General features: G+C 37.6%; 1 pseudogene; it reads right to left on the bottom strand.

Annotated features, from left to right (window-relative positions):
- Positions 1 to 1,350: 1,350 nt before the first annotated feature.
- The window catches only part of LOC144283028 (bifunctional methylenetetrahydrofolate dehydrogenase/cyclohydrolase, mitochondrial pseudogene), a 49,902-nt pseudogene continuing 34,394 nt past the window's right edge, over positions 1,351 to 16,858 (bottom strand).

Here is a 16,858-nt window from a genome sequence, read left to right on the forward strand (position 1 = left end):
ATCCACATCGAAGCAAATGGTGGGTATTTGTCATTTCTAATGGCTGAGTAATATTCCATTGTATACATAGACCACATCTTCTTTATCAATTCATCTTTCGATGACACCGAGGCTCCTTCCATAGTTTGGCTATTGGACATTGCTGCTATAAACATCAGGGTTTTAAGCACAGTGCCTGGTCCATAGCAAGCTCTCAAAAAAAATTTGTTCCTAAACTAACTAAATATATCTTTAATCCCCACACCAACCAGACGTGTTTTATTTAAAATAATACTTACTTTAAAGTGAGTAGCTTTAAAATAACAACTGTGAAGCAAATACCAAAAAGACCCTCTTTTAATTAGAAAGTCTGATTAACTTCAGTATTAACTCAAGTTCTCAAAAACCCATTGGGGAAAGCCAACAGGTACATCAGAGAAAAGCAGGCAGCTACTGACAAGTCTCTGGTGGAAAAGTAAGTTGCATACTTATACAAGATGCTCTAATGATTATCAAGGCCAAGTTTTGTTTATCAAAAATAGGTTTCAGGATATGCCAAGGCAATCATATGGACACCTCCATCAGTACAAAGATATAACAATGAAGTTTAAGGGTATAGAAAAAGCCAATTATGATAATATACACAATCTATAACAAAAGCCTTTAAATCCTAGAATAAAATGGGAAAACCTCATGAATGTAACACACACAAAATTAGGCTAACACTATGTGGAACAACCCTGAACATTTTCCCAGTGATTAAGCCATGAAGTAACAGCTCAGGATATCATTAACAGGTAGTCTTTACATACAATATATAAAAATTAGAGTAATTTTTTTTCTACTCAATTTTCATTTCTTCCTTTTTCACCTTTTCCCTAATTTTCTCTAGCAACTTTTTCCTTTGGGTAGACCAGTTGAACATGAAAGGTTTGGAACCTAAAGTGAGTATCAATGTCTTATTGGAATAGCATTTGGGAACTACAATCCAAGAAAAGGCAGATTTTAACTGAAGTGACTTGATGAAGGTCGGCATCCATTTTCAATGTGACAATGTCCTCCATGTTTATCAGTAGGTTAGTAGCTTCTCTTGACTGGGTCACATCACCCATCATGATACCAGTGTGCTCCATGGTGAAGTACTGCAGAGCTATGTGCACAAACACCCACCTGTTTAAGCTTCTGGTAAATATAAAACATCATTTTAAATCATTTCAGTAAAATAAATGAAAAAACATTGCATTTCTATTGGCCTGTTTTGCCTCTTAAACTCTCTTGGCATGTTGTTCATGACGGAAGACACAACAGTTAATTAGTTGCTACTCCTTAGGCTTCAGTATTTCCCACTCTTCAAGCCTCGGTGCCTTTTTTTCAGCAATAATTATTCTTCATTAGCATCACCACTGCCATGGGAACAACACCCCCAGGGATTGGAGTGATGTAACTGGTTTTCCTTCTGACTCAAAATCCACATTTCCAACTGATTGGATTTAGCCATTAGGGGATCTTGAACTCTATTTATTCCCACATGGGTGACTACTGCTCCCTCCTTGATCATATCTTCTGTGATCATATTTGGACTGTCTGCAACAGAGACCATAATGTCTGTAAGAATTGTATGTTTCTTCAGTTCTTTGGGAGTGTATTGATGAGATATAGAACAATGGCATTGCCTCCAGGATATCCATGCACTCCATCTGTGTGTGATAGAATTGCAATGGGCATTCCAACATTTGACCTCCAGCCACAATCATGTTCTTCCCTAGAGTTGGGATGCTAGTTCATTTAATTATTTCCCAGACATTGCATGGGGTAGCCAATAACATGGAATACTGATCCAAACACATTCCTCCTATATTAATTATATGAAAGCCATCAGTAACCTTGTCTGGAGAAACAGCATTGCAGATCTTTCTCTCCTCAGTGTGCTCTGGAAGAGGCAGCTGAACAAGGAGGCCATCTACATTATCATTATTTAGATTATTGATTAAATTCAACAGTTCTTCCTCTGAAATTGACACTGGTTTCACAATTGTCTCATTTTTTATTCCCACCTCTGTAGGTACCTTGGTTTTGTTGAGGTCCTAGGAGTGACTTGCAGGATTCTCACCAACCAGAACCATGCTCAGGTGTGGCCACTTTGTTGCCCAATGTCACCCATTCTTCCACCTCCTACTGCACTTCCTGCTTGATCTGCTGGCAAGTTTCCTTCCAGAAATGACAACAGCTTAATTTCCAACTACCAAGAGGTGAAAGGGGTGGTGCAGAGGAGGTGCCAGCTCTGCATGAGCCAGAGCAGTCAAGTAGCTAATGTGGACTTGAGGAAAGAAGCAGTCATCATCCACACTGAGTAAATATATCATTTTACTTGTGTTGTTGATCTGTGTTAACTACCCAAAGCATGCTGAACATTTTCCTGGTATCTATGCCTGTAGTTTACTTTAATTTTCCATGTTGAGATACTTTATGTAAACATTATAAATTTAAAATAGTTTTGACGTCAGCACTCTTTTTATAGTCTCAACATTACATTTATAGCATGCGTGAGTTTATATGCCGAGACTAATGGGTCCTATTTGGAACATTAAAAAATTTTACTTTAGCTTTATCAAGAGGGCATTACCCAGTAGATTCTTAAATGTTGACTAATGGCTTGGTGAGAGTAGCTTCAGATGTGAGAGGTACATAGTAGCGTGTTAAAAGGACAGTTGCTGAGATCAAAGCTAAACAGTGTAGCTTCTGGAGTGTTTATATCATCCATATCCTATAAAGCTAGTTTTGGAGAAGTAAAACATTAGACATTTTAATCAATATTTCTTAGAGTAAATCTCTGAAGAGATGACAGCAAATGAGAACCCATCTCTGGCAAAAGTGAAAGGAAAGTGGATCATTTTTTTCAAAGGAAGTAATGTGTGGAAAATGCTTTTCAACGGTAAAGTGGTATACAATTGCTTACTCTTGAAATCACTATGATTGTTATTTGGGCTAGTTTGAAAGTCAATTGCCTGTCTCAGCCCAGCCAAACTACTAGGTCTGCCATTTTGTCCCATGACTCAAGACAAGCAAATTCTATATGCCATTTGTAATGGACTTTATTACTAGCTATTGTTTCTAGCTAACAGAACACTTTTTCTCTTATCCCTCTGCTCCTTTCCCCTATTATAAAAAAAACGCTCATGTCTGGGCATCCATTGTCACTTAGGCCTGACCCAGCTTAATTCTCCATTTTTTTTTTTTTTTTTTTGGCCAGAATAATTTGTTTGGGGGATCTAAGCAGAGTCAATCATAATCCTTCCCTGGGATGTACATATGGGTGTTGGAGACAGACATTCTTTTTTCTATGGGTTTTTGGGATGGGGCATTATAGACTTTGATGGGCTTTTTTTTAAATATTTTATTTATTTATTCATGAGAGAGAGAGAGAGAGAGAGAGAGAGAGAGAAGCAGAGACACAGGCAGAGGGGGAAGCAGGCTCCATGCAGGGAGCCTGATGTGGGACTCGATCCTAAGTCTCCAGGATCAGGCCCTGGGCTGAAGGTGGTACTAAACCGCTGAGGCACCCAGGCTGCTCCTGATGGGCTTTTTGATGGGCCAACTTCCTTGGATGCATTGAAGAAATCCATGGGTAAATTTGTAACATGATAGAATTAGAATAATACACAGAGAAAATCAAACCTGAGAGATGGGGCAAGTAAGAGAGAGTGAACTAATAATATAATTTGCATTACTTGATCCAATTTTGTCTGAACCTAGCAACCTCTGAATTAATTAGTTTCATGGATTAATTCATCCTTTTGTGCTTAAACTATTTTTAGTTGTGTTCCTCCCCTTGCACTGAAAGTCTCTGACAAATATACCATTCTTGTCTAGGATATTTCAGCCTCCAATCCCTGAGACCTCATTTTTTTTTTTTATTAGTCTGTATTCCACTTTCTAATTGCATGATGTTTTGGTGGTGAAGTATAAGGATACTGAACTAGATTACCTGAGCTTGACTCTTCTACTTATTAGATATACTATCTTGGGCAAGTTATTTAACCTCTTTAAGCTTATTTCTAGATCAGTAAAATGAGATAATTAATTATATCCACTTTTGGTAAAGATTAACTGAGTTAATGCTTATGAAATGTTTAGAAAAGGGCCTGATGCCTGGTACTAGTTCAGTAGGTGGTAGCTATTTTAATATTGTATTCTAAAACAGAGAAAAGATAAAATATTTATGTTTGTCTTTGTTGTCTCATTTAAAATCGTTAGATTTTTAAGGGATAAAGACCTTGCCTTTCTGGCTTGCATAGATTCTGGCACCTTGCATAATCATATGTTCATGATAAGCATTACCCTAGTTTACTTGTTCCCATACTACATAGTCAATATGAAAACCTATCATTTGTAACCTCCTTCCCAGTTTGCTTGCCGTGATCCATTTCTTGATGCTTAACTTCTCTTTTGACCTCATTATTTTCTACTTGACTCAAGGTTCTTGCATAACTGTTCTTTTTCCTCTTGACTATGATTTTTATTCTACTTATTATGATGCTGTTTCAACCCACCACCCTTCTCATTAAAACCCTTAATGAGAAAGGCTTTTGCTAGGCTTACCCAGATTCTCTGAGCACAGTCATGGCAGCCTTCAATAAATATTTAGTTACGAAATGGTAGAACACAGCCAAGCCATAATATTCTAGGCTTACAGTGAAGGGGAATTTACTACAAACTGATTGTATGACCTAATACAGGCTCTTTAAACTTCTCAAACTTTGTTATTGGCTGCTTGGTGTCTTCTACAACCATTAATTTTCCTTAGTGGTAAGTGATTTGAAAGTATTTTTATATTAAATTAAACAAGGAGATATTATTGAATATAAAACAAAATTTACATAGTTTTAGAAGATGAAAACACACTAAAGAAATGTCTTCATTTTTCTGTGTTGGGCCTAAGAACTCAAATGCCTTGGGAATGTAAATGGTGGGACATAAGTTACTGTTCTTTGCTGTTAAAGATACCTCTGTGGAAACGTTTGAGAAGAATAGTACAGTACTGTAGATTTCCTTTGTCAATGTTAGATGGGTTTCATGTTCGCAACACCAGAACTTAATAATAGCTACCATTTCTTATATGCTCAAATTCTGCTGCATACTTTACAATAACATATAATTTCATATTCAGAGCAAGTCTATTTTACAGAAGAGGAAACTGAATCTTAAAAAGTTAAATAACTTGAATGAGGTTCTCATAACTATTGTGTGTTGTGACTTGGAATCAAATCCAAGTCTGTAAAGCTCAACTGTAGTGCACAGCCTATGAGAAATAATTCAGAATAACCTCATTCAAGATGAGAAATTTATGGACAATTGAAAACATCAGCTTCCATTAATAAGGGCCAGCTTGAGGTCTTATAGGAATTTCAGGGTAAAAGGAAGAAGGGAGAGAAAGAAATCAGAATATATGTGCATGCACACAACATTTATATGTATATAAACCTATATGTAAACAGACATGCACGTATGTGTATGTATATAAAACCACTTGCTTGAATTGTAAACTATCCCCATATCTCAAAATTGAAATGATTATCATTGTACCTTCTGGCAATTCAGTTTTAAAACCTAGCTAGCTTTTGATTCAGTAAAGGATGCTGTGGGATTTGCTTTGTGTAAGTCATGTTCTATTCAGACCTCAAGCACACACTGGTGAATATAATGACTACCAAGATCTTGATGGACAATTATCTGTCAACACTGTCCCCTAGGATTACAGTTCTTCAGTTAAAATCATTGGAAAAGATCAAATAGCTTACTTTATTGTACATTATTTACAATAGAAAATTTATAAAATCCCTTTCCTAAAAGCTCTTTGATAGAGCTATTTACCACCATCATATTTCCTTCTCTTTTTCTTCGTTGCAAAGGTTGAGTTGGCAAGAATTTTATTTCACTTTGCTATACTATGGGCCTTTGGTGCATGTTCTTATTTATTTTGGCAAGTGAACCATTTTGTCTATTTGGCTTAAAATGGTCCACTATACTGTGTGATAGACAGCAAGAACGTGGGCTAGCATATTTTCTATTGATGCACTTGATCCTCATTGATCTATATATGCAAAGCTTAATGAAAACTTCTAAGCATAAAAGCTCATCTGAGCTTCTAATGTTAATATTGATTCTATTTGTGAGTGCTAGTGCAGAGAGTCAGACTGTGTCTCAAAAAATATTCCATGGAACACATACTAGTATCCCAAGATGCTTGTGCAAAGGGTTTCAATGGTCAAATGAATTCTGGAAATGCTGTACAACTGTATCTTGTCTTAAAGATACACACCACAATTAGTATATGAATGTCTCATCTTGCAATTAAAAGAATAACTAACTTTGTTTTACACATTTGTTCAGATTTGAAAGTATTGGTTTTCAACTTTCTGTGGCACTATTGTTCTTTGAAACATACTTTGGGAAATACTTATCTGTACTCACTGGCTTTTAAGTCCCGTTGAAACTCGGTTAGAATTTATCTCTATTATTTGGGTAGCACATTTGTCCTTCATAACCCAAAGATTTCTCTTTTGGGGGATATATTTACTTCATAATATTTTTGTTAAATTAAGTAAGTTAACACATCTAAGTAAGTAATATGATACTGGCATAAATTTTAGTTCACCTACTTCTTAATACTTGCCTTCATTTTCTTTAAGCAGCTCTTAAAATTTCACTTTATGAATGATTCCTTCAATAATTGATCTAGAAAGATGCTGTAAACCTAAACTCATTTGAAGTAAGTGTGCCCTTCTCTTGACTATACTTTCAAACATCAAACACAAAATGCATTTCCCTTTCAATGCTTACTCTGCTTAAAAACAGATCCACTTTTAATGCAGATGTGAAAATCATATGATTCCAGGGAAGGGAGTTCAGGGTTCAACTTCTGCATTTTGCACCTGACATTAGGTTCGTTAGGTGGACAAATGCTAAGATTGTCAGAGAAAACTAAAAAAAGTCCTTTTAAAGCTGTATTAATCAGCATAGAAGTAGCAGATAATCCTTGTATATATATGTCTGAATAGGGTACTATCATTTGAAAAAATAAACTATAGCTACAGCCTGATAGGTTCTGAGATACCAGTTTTGCCTTTGGATAATGATTGTGACTGCCATCCACCCTGAGTATCTCAACCTGCTGAATTCTCTGGCCCTAAAAACAAGCAGGCTATAAAAATAAAACTGGAAGGAATACTGCTTTTCTTTTGTAAAACTGCTTGTGGTTCTGGTTGTTTGCCTTCAAGAAAAACCTAAGGAAAAAAAATTCCAGGTAAACAAATATACCTCATTTATGATGCTGTTTAAGAAAGAATTTTAGGTGGCCTGAGTGACAAGCATTGGCTCATATCTCTATGATGCTGAAAGGGAGTGCAGGTACCAGAAGGAAAACAATTAATACCAGTGGGTCAGGAACACAAATAGAATTCTGAGGATGCTGCATTGAGGTTCCCATCAGTTCATACAAAAGCAGACTTCGATGCAAGAGATATTCACCTCACATTGGTTGCCTCCACTGTTTTCTGCCTTTCTCTTTTCATTTCTAGGTCTTGACTCCCTCAGAGGAGTCTGAGAAGGTCTCAAGATAATTCTGGGAGGACAAGAATAAATCTCACCTACCAGATTTAAAGCTTTTTGAAGTTAATCAGAATGGTGAATGTATGAGGAAAATCAACTTTGCTCTTACTAAATTGTACTCTATTTCATAGCACGACCTTGAAGTGTTACTATGCCAGAAGACACACTACACTGTTTTCCATTGAGAATGAGAGAAAGTGGTAAAAAGTGTGAGGAGGGAAGAAATCTTTCTATTCCTTATGAATACCCTTAATGTTTATCCAATTGCCTGAACATTTGCTTTTGATCAACTCGTTTAAGCACATGTCCTCTTTAATAGAGAGAAAATATCAGGGATTATGAGGAGTTAATGTTAATGTTGATGTGTGATCACTGAGATGTAGTTTAACTGGCAGTGTTGGCTTTGAGTACAGGCTCTACCACTTACTGGCTGTGTCACTTGATCTTTGAGATGCAGTTTTCTCTAATTAGGTACTGTACACAGTATAGTGCTGTTACGGATATTATACTTGCTTTTCCAGCACTTATCCTGCTCCCTGGGAGTAGGCTTAACATCATCCCCAGCTCTGTGTTTAGCCTGTATTTGACATAGTATCCCTTGCCACAAAGATGGTTCAGGGATGAGCAATGACATGAGCCAAAGTCGATCAGTGCATGACATTGTACTGGCCTCTGTGATTGGTTAAGGTTGGTCCTATCAGAGTGATGTGCAGCTCATTTGCATAAGATACATCCAGGTTAGTATTGTATACAGGTGAAAAGTCTAAAATTCTGTAGCAACTTTTTTACTGGAAGATAAAGCCTGTACACAGAAGTAGAAAGCGAATGCTAGGAAATAAAGACTGAGCTTGATCATATACTTCCAAAGCTTGTCCTACCTCTAGAATTTCTAGTTACTTGATAAACAGATTCCCTTTTGTTTAATCCAACTTGAATTGTGCTTTTATTATTTGCAAAATAAGGAATCCTAACTCGTAAGTGTACTATAAGTATATTGTATCTGACATAGCTGTCAGATAGTGACAATTAATATGGAGTAAAATAGAGAAAAGGAGAGAGAAAGTATTGCACTGGGGGTGCTGAATAACTACAACTGAAGTCAGGACGGGCTGCTGAGAAAGCAGCCTTTAAATAGAGACCTGAAAGAGGCAAGTGAGTAAGATGGAAGGTCATCTGGGAGAAGAGTGTTCTTGGCCAATGTAAGAGCAGATAGGTGCAAAGGTCTGAGGCAGGGCTCTGCCTGGCATGTTCTATGAACAGGAAGGAGGCCAGCATGAATGGACTATGGGGAACAAATGGAGAATAAGTGATAAAGTCAGAAAAGTAACATATGGTAGTATATTGTGAAAGGTCAGTAAGCCATTATAGGGGTTTTGCTTTATTCTAAGTTTACAGGATGGCAGGCCATTGAAGAGTTATGAGTAGAAAAGTGACATGACATCATTTAAATTTTTAAAGGATCTTATGGATATTGTTTTGAGTATAAAATGGGTGGAGTGCATGCTAGTGGCAGGTGGAGGAATGGCAGAAGCTGAAAAGCCAATTAGGAAGCAATTGTGGAATCCAGGGAGTGAAGGCAGTCTCTTAGACCAGGATGGTGGAGTGGAGGTCCTAAGAAGTGGACAGAGTCTGACTGTATTATGATGGTAGATTTTAGATTCACTGTTGGATTGAATGTGAGGTGTGAGGTTAATAGGCATGAAGGATGACAACAAAGATGCTTTTGTACAGTAGGGCTGTGATAGTTAATGAAATAATTCATAAGGACCTGGCACACAATAAGCTATTGACTAGTAGTTATAGAATAATAATAAATATTTAATACCATTGTCAAGGACTTTGGCAACACTATAGGCATAAAGGCAGCAACAGATACCTTTAATAATAGCACTAGTAAAATATAATGTCTTTTCATATATTTTTGTCATTGAAGCCTTAGAAAACCCTGAGATAGGTATGTTTATCACCACATCATACAGGGAAAAAAGCAGGGATGTGATGGGTAAATTGGTTTTGGTCATGGTTCAATAGACATGGATATCTAATTTCTTTTTTTCCCATATTTTTTTTATTGGAGTTTGATTTGCCAACATATAGCATAAACCTAGTGCTTATCCCATCAAGTGCCCGCCTCAGTGCCCATCACTCAGTCACCCCTTCCCCCCGTCCACCTCCCTTTCCACTACCTCTTGTTTGTTTCCCAGAGTTAGGAGTCTCTCATGTTCTGTCTCCCTCTTTGATATTTCCCACTCATTTTCTCTCCTTTCCCCTTTATTCCCTTTCACTATTTTTTATATTCCCCGAATGAATGAGACCATATAATGTTTGTCCTTCTCTGATTGATTTATTTCACTCAGCATAATACCCTCCAGTTCCATCCACGTTGAAGCAAATGGTGGGTATTCGTCCTTTTAATGGCTGAGTAATATTCCATTGTATACAAAGACCACATCTTCTTTGTCCATTCATCTTTCGATGGACACCAAGGCTCCTTCCACAGTTTGGCTATTGTGGACATTGCTGTTATAAACATTGGGGTGCAGGTGTCCTGCCATTTCATTGCATCTGTATCTTTGGGGTAAATCCCCAGCAGTGCAATTGCTGGGTCACAGGGTAGTTCTATTTTTTAACTCTTTGAGGAACCTCCACACAGTTTTGCAGAGGGACTATTCCAGTTCACATTCCCACCAACAGTGCAAGAGGGTTTCCCTTTCTCCACATCCTCTCCAACATTTGTGGTTTCCTGTCTTGTTAATTTTCCCCATTCTCACTGGTGTGAGGTGGTATCTCATTGTGGTTTTGATTTGTATTTCCCTGATGGCAAGTGGTGCGGAGCATTTTCTCATGTGCTTGTTGGCCATGTCTATGTCTTCTTTGGTGAAATTTCTGTTCGTCTTTTGCCCACTTCATGATTAGATTGTTTCTTTGCTGTTGAGTTTAATAAGTTATTTATAGAGCTTGGATACTAACTCTTTATCTGATATGTCATTTGCAAATATCTTCTCTTATTCTGTAGGTTTGTCTTTTAGTAGTTTTGTTGACTGTTTCTTTTGCTGTGCAGAAGCTTTTTATCTTGATTAAGTTCCAATAGTTCATTTTTGCTTTTGTTTCCCTTGCCTTCATAGATGTGTCTTGCAAGAAGTTGCTGTGGCCAAGTTCAAAAAGGGTGTTGCCTATGTTCTCCTCTAGGATTTTGATGGATTCTTGTCTCACATTTAAATCTTTCATCTATTTTGAGTTTATCTTTGTGTATGGTGTAAGAGAATGGTCTAGTTTAATTCTTCTGCACATGGCTGTCCAATTTTCCCAGCACCATTTATTGAAGAGACTGTCTTTTTACCAGTGGATAGTCTTTCCTGCTTTGTCGAATATTAGTTTCTGGGTTCTCTATTCTGTTCTATTGATCTATGTATCTGTTTTTGTGCCAGTACCACACTGTCTTGAAAGAAGTCAAACTCTCCCTCTTCATAGATGACATGATCTTGTACATAGGAAACCCAAAAGACTCCACCCCAAGATTGCTAGAACTCATACAACAATTCGGCAATGTGGCAGGATACAAAATCAATGCCCAGAAATCAGTGGCATTTCTATACACTAACAATGAGACTAAAGAAAGAGAAATTAAGGAGTCAGTCCCATTTACAGTTGCACCCAAAAGCATAAGATACCTAAGAATAAACGTAACCAAAGAGGTAAAGGATCTATACCCTAAAAACTACAAAACACTTCTGAAAGAAATTGAGGAAGACGCAAAGAGATGGAAAAATATTCCATGCTCATGGATTGGAAGAATTAATATTGTGAAAATGTCTATGCTACCCAAGGCAATTTACATGTTAAGTGCAATCCCTATCAAAATACCATGGACTTCCTTCACAGAGTTGGAACAAATAATCTTAAGATTTGTGTGGAATCAGAAAAGACCCAGAATAGCCAGAGGAATATTGAAAAAGAAAACCAGAGCCAGGGACATCAAAATGCTGGATTTCAGGTTTTCTAATTTCAGATCTGGATCGTGTGACTCCATATACAATTCTACTTTCACTATAGCATTCTGCTGACGTTCCTGTTCAAAGGTCAGACATTCTTCTGAGTTCATTTTTAGGGAAAGTGGTAGAATTGAAAGCAAGCCATATATTTTCCTATATTTCCTATATTTTCTTACTGTGATGTACCTTTATAGGTAAACCCTTATTTAAGGGTTTTCACCCATGGTTTTGTAGAGATATCATCATAGTGAATAACAACTGGATTAATTAATACTTAGTGTCAGGCATTGATATTATTTGCATTATTACATGGAGTACGTCAATTTAGTTTTTCAGAAACTCTCTGTGTCAGTGAATTGATCATGGTCCAATCAGGAAATAGAAATCACACCAGTAATTTAATCTAAATAATTATTAGGGCAGCCCCAGTGGCTCAGCGGTTTAGGGCCACTTTTGGCCTGGGGCGTGATCCTGGAGAGCCAGGATCGAGTCCCGCGTCGGGTTCCCTGCATGGAGCCTGCTTCTCCCTCTGCCTGTGTCTCTGCCTCTTTCTCTCTGTGTCTGTCATGAATGAATAAATAAAATCTTTTTTTAAAAATAAAGAATTATTAAACTACCAAAAGGTGGTTAACAACTAAAAAGGGTAAAAGAGGCCTTAAAAAATATAGGTAAGATGGGGGGCTTGGCAAGATGGCAGAGTAGGAGGACCCTGAACTCACCTCATCCCATGTTTACAACTAAATATCATCCACCTCCAAGCCAATGAACTGGAAAGCAATTCAGACTGACAGAATGTAAATATAGAAAAGAAGCTCTGTCTGAAAGTTTAGGAAAGTCAGAAAGGTAGAGGGCAGGGTGCCTGCCCACAGGAGGCAGGGAGTTGTGTGTACACAGAGAAGGCTGAGCAATGGGCTCTCACACCAGGGAGCTTACACAGGGAAAATTAATCCCCATAACATTTGGCTTTAAAAACCAGAGGGGTTGAATTTTGTGAGTTTGTAAAACCAGTGGGACTTGGAGCCTGGAGCTTTAAAAGTCAACTGACTTAGCACTGGGATAGCCTAGAGGGCAAGTGATAGCCGACTTGCTGTTCTTAAAAAGACAACAGAAAAGACTGGCATAGAAGAGTGGAGAGGCAACATAAAAAGAGCAGTTCACACAACACAGGGGCCAAACAGGAGACATATCTGTTTATACTGATTTCTGAGTGTGTTAGGGGACTTCTCTGAAAATGAGGGACAGGTGCCATTTTCTTTCCCCATACCCCCAGCATAAACACAGGGCCATCTCCAGGAGGTGGAGCTGCACAGATACTTGCTACCTAATCTGCTAGTCGTGTGCTATGCTAAGTTGTCCTAAGGATTCACCGACTTTAAGCCTGCTACCTCAGGCCCTGGGGTTAAGGCAAATTTTGTTAAAGCTGCATGTGTGCCCTCCCCACACCCCACCCAACCACTCGGTGCAGTGTTGCTGCCCTGCACTGCATGCAGTGTCCAGCCACCATGCCACACCCATTCTTAATGCAATGGGCCTGGCCATGCCCAGCTATCACTGCATGCCACATTCAGCCTTGCCTCCTGGGTACTCTGGTGCATAGCCTCCAGCCTCTGCAGTGCCTTTTGGGATCTAGCATAGGATTAGTGGCACAGTGCAAATTTTGTTAACACTGCCGCCCCACTCCCAAGTTCCCAGTGGGTATGCCAGAACTGGTCTGTTTAGGTCCCACTAACAGCACAGAGAACAAGCACAGCCCACACTAGGCAGTCAGAGGGTACTGAAAGGAAAAGTGATTCAGATACAACAGCATAGCATAAAAACACACATAGGATACTCTCTTGAAGTGCCAGCTTTTGGTGAATAGGGGACAATGAACTCCTGGGCACTCCAGGACCTCTTCTTTATAAAGTAACTACTTTCAGGAGCAGAAGATATAGCTGACTTTCTTAACATATAGAAACATACGCAGAGAGGCAGACAAAGTGAGAAAACAGAAATTTATCCAAATGAAAGAACAGGACAAGGCCATGGCCAGAGATCTAAACAGAACAGATGCAAGCAACATGCCATATAATAAATTTGAAGTAATGATCATAAGGATATTCACTGGACTTGAAATAAGAGTGAAAGACATAAGTGTGACCCTTAACACAGAGATGAGGAATAACAAAGCAGAGATAAAAGGATTCAAAAAATGAAATGAGAAGCATGCTTGATGGAATAAAGAGCAGGATAGAAGAAACAGAGGAATGCATTAGTGACTTGGAAGATTAATGGAAAGTAATCAAGCTGAACAAAAGAGAGAAAAAAATTATGCAAAATGAAAATAGACTTAGGCAATTCAGTGACTTCATCAAGTGTAATAACAGTTGTATTTTAGGAATCCCAGAAGAAAAAGAAGAGAGAAAAGGGGGCAGAAAATTTATTTGAAGAGAAAATAGTGGAAAGCTTCCCCAGTCTGGGGAAGGAAACAGATATTCAGATCCAGGAGGAACAGAGAACTCCCAACAAATTCAACAAAAGCAGACCCACACTAAGACATATTATAATTAAATTGGCAAAATATAGTGATAAAGGAACAATTTAAAAAGCCATAAGACAAAAAGAGGCAGTAGTGTACAAGGGAAGACCTCTAAGGCTAGCAGAAGATTTTTCAGCAGAGACTTTGCAAGCTAAAAGGCAGTGACATGATATATTCAAAGGGCAGAATGGGAAAAATCTGTGGCCAAGAATACTCTACCCAGCAAAGCTTTCATTCAGAATAGAAGGAAAGATAGGGTTTCCCAAACACATGAAAACTAAAGGAGTTCATGATCACCAAGCTAGCCCTGCAAGACATTTTAAAGGGAACTCTTTGAGGGGAAAGGAGCACTAAAGTGACAGCATAAAGGTAGGAAACAAAAAAGTAGTAAAAATGATTATTTTTGTAAAAAATCAGTCAACTCAAAAAGTAAAAGGATATAATATATAATAACATTTACCTAAAATGTGGAGAGTAGAGGAGAAAAGAATGTGTTCAAATTTAAATGACCATCAACTTAATATAGACTGCTATATGCAGAAGAGGTTATGTGCAAGCCTAATGGTAACCACTAATCAAAAACCACTAATGAATATACAAAGTATAAAGAAAAAGAAATTCAAATATATCACTAAATAAAATCAGCAATATATGAAAGAGAGAAATATAAGAAAGCATCAGAGAAAAACTTCAGAAACAATATCTAAACAGTAAATGCCAATAAAAAGGCAATAAGTACATATCTATTAATAATTATTTTGAATGTAAATGGACTAAATGCTGTAATGAAAAGACAAGGTGAAGAATGGGTACAAAAATAAAGGGATCCCTGGGTGGCACAGCGGTTTGGCGCCTGCCTTTGGCCCAGGGCGCGATCCTGGAGACCCAGGATCAAATCCCACATCAGGCTCCCGGTACATGGAGCCTGCTTCTCCCTCTGCCTATGTCTCTGCCTCTCTCTCTCTCTCTCTCTCTCTCTGTATGACTATCGTAAATAAAATTAAAAAAATTAAAAAAAAAATAAGACCCATGAATATGCTGCCTATAAGAGACTCATTTTAGACCTAAAGACACCTGCAGATAAAAAGTGACAGGATGGAGAAACATGTATTATGCAAATGAATGTCAAATGAAAACTAGAGTAGCAATACTTATATTGGACAAAATAGACTTTAAAACAAAGACTGTTACAAGAGTCAAAGAAGGACACTATATAATAATAAAGGAGACAATCCAACAAGAAGGTATAATAATGTAAATATTTATGTACCCAACATAGGAGCACCCACACACATAGAGCAGTTAATAACAAACATAAAGGAGCTAATTGATAATAATGCAACAATAGTAGGGGACTTTAACATACCACTTACATCAAAGTACAGATCATCTAAACAGAAAATCAATGAGAAACCAGTGGCTTTGAATGACACACTGGACCAGATGGATTTAACAGACCTATTTAGAACATTGCATCCTAAAATAGAAGAATACACATTCTTTTCAAGTACACATGAAACATTCTTCAGAATAGATCACGTTAGGTCACAAAACAAGCCTCTACAAATTAAAAAAATTGAAGTCATATGCATATTTTTTAAAGATTTATTAATTTGAGAATGAGAGAATGTGAGCTGGTGGGAAGAGCAGAGGGAGTGAGAGACTCCCTGCTGAGTGTAGATCCTGATGTGGGGCTCGATCCCAGGAGCCTGAGATTGTGACCTGAGCTGAAATCAAGAGTAAGATGCTCAACTGACTGAGCCACCCTGGTGCCACTAACATGCATCTTTTCTGAGCACAGTGCTATGAAACTAGAAATAAACCAAAAGAAAAAAAATCTAGAAAAGTAGAAGTTTTTCTATTTGCAAATGACATGATACATACTGTGTACAGAAAACCCTGAAGACTCCACCAAAGACTGCTAGAACTGATAAATCAGTATAGTCACAGAACACAAAATAAGTGTACAGAAGTTGGGTTCATCTCTATATATCAATAATGTAACAGCAGAAAGAGAAATTAAGAAAACAATCTCATTTATAATTGCATCAAAAAAGATAGCTGGGAATAAACGTAACCAAAGAGGTATAAGATTTGTACTCTGGAAACTATAAAACACTGATGAAAGAAATTGAAAATGACACAGGAAATGGAAAGACAGTCCAAGCTCATGGGTTGGAAGAACAAATATAGTTAAACTGTCAATACTATCCAAAACAATCTACACATTTAATGTAATCCCTATCAAAATGCCAACAGCATTTTTAACAAAACTAGAACAAACAATCCTAAAATTTATATGGAACCACAAAAGACCCTGAATAGCCAAAGCAATTTTGAAAAAGCAAAACAAAGCTGGAGGCACCATGATTCTGGATTTCAAGTTATATTACAAAACTGTAGTGATCAAAACAGTATGGAAATGGCACAAAAGTAAACACATAGATCAGGGGAACAGAACAGAAAACCCAGAAATAAACCCACAGCTATGTGGTCAGTTAATATTTAACAAAGCAGGAAAGAATATCCAATAGGGAAAGAACAGTCTTTTCAACAAATGGTGTTGGGAAAACTGGACAGCAACGTGCAAAGGAATGAAACTGAACCACTTTCTTATACCACATACAAAAATAAATTCAAAATGGATTTTGAATCACCTGAATGTGAGACAGGAAACCATAAAAATCCTAGGAAAAAACCAAAGGCAGTAACCTTTTTGACATGTACTATGGCAACTTTTTTCTAGATACATCTCCTGAGT

Source organism: Canis aureus, chromosome 14 (genome assembly GCF_053574225.1).
Source record: "Canis aureus isolate CA01 chromosome 14, VMU_Caureus_v.1.0, whole genome shotgun sequence".
Taxonomy (NCBI): domain Eukaryota; kingdom Metazoa; phylum Chordata; class Mammalia; order Carnivora; family Canidae; genus Canis; species Canis aureus.